Raw genomic sequence first — 3234 nt, 5'->3', positions numbered from 1 at the left:
AAATGATTAATGGTAATGATAAGTTGTGGTTAGAATAAATAAAAGTAGTGTGGGGAATTATAGAGAACAAAATAGATAGAATTAATATAAGGTGGGGTAATATAGCAATTTATAAAAGATGGGTCTTTAAAATAAAAAGGAAATCTAACTAATGCCACATGTCGGGCAACCATTGGCTATATGGGATATACCTTATCCCCTCATCCCATTTCATTCTCCCTTCTCCCAAAACTCACGTGCACTCTCCCCCTCCCTTCTTTCTTTTCTTTCTCTTCTCTCTTTCCCTTCTTCTCACGTACGCACACCACACCGACAAGGAGAGGGAGAGAAAGAGCTGCAGATTGAGAGAGAGAGAGAGAGAGAGAGAGGTGTTGTTGGCCGTGAGAAGGAAAGAAAGAAGAAGAAGAAGAAGAAAAGAGAAAGTGAGGAAGTTGAAGTGGGTTTCGGCCATGGGTGCTTGTGAGGTAAAAGCTTTAGTCTTTTCTTGTAATTTTCGTTGTGCTTGTGGGGATGGAAGCTATAAATTGTGAGGATTTGTGGGGCTTTGATTTTGGTCAGAAAATTAGGGATCTTGAATGAGATTTTGTTATATTGTTAAAATCTTTAGTTTCTCTTTAAGGTTTTGTTCTACCCATTGGATATCAAGCTTGAAATCATAATAATTTGGGAAATTTCTAATTAAGTCCGAAAATTGGAGAATTTTAATTAAAAGCCTAATTCCTAAAATTAATGTGGGGCTTTTATGTGTTATAGATTGCTATGCATTATACAAGTTCCGGGTTATGGAATTAATGGGTTGAAACTCTAATTCTACATATTGGTAAAGTATGGACATAAACCCTAATTGGTATAGTATGAATTAAATTGGGCCTTTTGGTATGTGAACACTAGGATGGCTAATTGGATGGATTAATTACATTTAAAGTGTTAATTAATCCTAGGCTTTCATGGGTTCATGGAAATTGATAACTATAGTGTTTATGTTCTAATATGTCATATTAGAATCATAATGATTGTTGTAAGTGTTATGAGAATTATAAAGTTGGGGCTAAATTGCTAGATTAAATGGCTTAGAAGAGAATAACAATTATAGGGTTAAGTGTAATGCTTAACCTAGAGTCTATGTATATGCCACAAGATTTGGTGATTTAATATATTATGATGTAGAATCATAGTTCAATGTAACTAAGTTATTAGATAATTAATGCATTAGCTTATATGTATGTATTAAACGTAAGTAAAGGATTTTAAGGGCTTTAGTTGAATAGATTTGGGATGACCTATAGAACGTGATACTTGTAGTGCTCAAGTATTTTTAAATAGTGAGAGTTGTTAAGCTAAGAATAGAGCTTAATTATGTGTTTATTATGTAAATGCTTAGGTGCATTGAGGTTGAGTCAAGAATCCACCGAAGGGTACTCAAGCGAACAAGGTAAGTATTTTACTTACTAGGCAAAAGGGTACTATTTTTAAAGTATAAAAGATGTTTTGGTTGAACGATTGATGTATGATGTTTTGAGATACTATGACTATTGATAATGTTTTATGAGATGTGTTGGTTGAATGTTTGATGTAATGATTCTATGAGCTTTTATGGGTTTACAAGATAATGTGATGATTATGTTGTTATGAGCATTGGATGGTTCACATGGTTTAGGACATGATTCTATGATTTCCATGGTATGAATTATGATAGCATATGAGTTCAAGATTTGTTAACATGAGCATTTACACGGCATAAGCATTGATATGAAAAACAAAGTTCAACTGCGGTAGCGATGACAAGTCTCCTACCGTAGAGCTGGCCCATGTATAACGGTAACAGAGTTCAACTCCGGTAGTGATGACAAGTCTCCTACCATCGAGCTGGCCCATGCATAACAAGAAACGGGGTGACGGCTCCCGGTAGTGATGACAAGTCTCCTACTGCAAGGCCGGCCTCATATGTAAAAGAGAAACGGGGTGATGGCTTCCGGTAGGGATGACAAGTCTCCTACCGTAGGGCTGGCCTCATATGTATAAGAGAAACGGGGTGACGGCGGAGCGATGACAAGTCTCCTACTGCAGAGTTGGCCTCGTGATGGAAATGGCACAAGATGATGAGCATAAGTATAAGCATGAGCATGCATAGCATATGATTGCATGAAAATTATGATAAAGGCACGGTAACTGGCCTTACTTTGTAGACGGCACAAGTAGCGGCAAATAAAGTATGGTTAGGGACAAATGATATTAAAGGAAAGGTAACTAGTCTTACTTTGTAAATGGCCTAAGTAGCGGCAAGCAAAGTAAGAACGGTCCTTGTTTTGTAGATGGCACAAGTAGGGACAAGCAAAACAAGGATTTGCCTTACTCTATAGATGGTACAAGTAGAGGCAAGCAGAGTAAGGATAGGGACAAATGGTACACAGAAACAAGAATGACAATGATAAGCATGAGCTTGCATGGCATATGAATGTTATAATGATGATGATAGATGATGCTTGCATTGTTGCATATGATGGTTTTTATGCTAGACGTATCGGTATGCATATGAGATGGGAGATGGAACCGTGTGTATTTATATCGTTATGGATAGATGATGCATGATGACTTTCAATATGTTTTATTGTTAAGCTAATTAAATTGTAAGTATGTTTTCAAATGATGACTCTTTTAGATAGCTCAGTGAGTTCTATATTGCTAAGCGTCTCTATTTCATGGAGACAGCGGGCTCATGAAATCCGCCTACATCATGGATGGTGGTGATTCCCGTGGTTCAGACAAGGTTGTGGATGCAGGCAAAGAGATGGTAGATGAGGATATTGTTGCCATGTATTTGGGCCATGATGGTTGAGGCCTAGATGCGGCGGGGGTTGATTCTGTTGGACTAGTTATTAGTCTTTTTTGTTAGAGCATTTATGTATAGGCTTAGATGTTGGTATTTTGTTTATGGCTCGTGTCGCATGTGAGACTTTGTTTAGCCATTCTTTTGTATGTAAAGCATTATTCACATAGATGTATTGTCAGCTCAAATGTGTTAAGTTATGTCTATATTATTTATATTCCGCTACAAAGATATAAACTCTAATTAATCATAGATGATGCATATAGCTTTGCGAGACTTATGATATTGTCAATCACGTTATTGCATGGGTTCGTGGCATACTGTGGTATCGCTATGCCACTGCGACAATCCGCTTTGTTGTGGGTTATTAGTTTTTAAAAGAAAAATTTTTAATCATGCTTTTATCA

At 36.8% G+C, this 3234-nt stretch overlaps 1 long non-coding RNA gene across 1 annotated transcript; it reads left to right on the top strand.

The window, feature by feature from the left end:
* Positions 1 to 384: 384 nt before the first annotated feature.
* LOC132180457 (uncharacterized) lies at positions 385 to 2846 on the top strand. The gene is made up of 3 exons (XR_009440157.1): positions 385 to 464; positions 1382 to 1432; positions 2710 to 2846. It is a non-coding gene; the product is annotated as an uncharacterized LOC132180457 (long non-coding RNA).
* The last annotated feature ends 388 nt before the right edge of the window (positions 2847 to 3234 follow it).

This window comes from Corylus avellana, chromosome ca5 (genome assembly GCF_901000735.1).
Source record: "Corylus avellana chromosome ca5, CavTom2PMs-1.0".
Taxonomy (NCBI): Eukaryota; Viridiplantae; Streptophyta; class Magnoliopsida; order Fagales; family Betulaceae; genus Corylus; species Corylus avellana.
The sequence above is the reverse complement of the archived record's forward strand: the minus strand, read 5'-3'. Positions and strand labels throughout refer to the sequence as shown.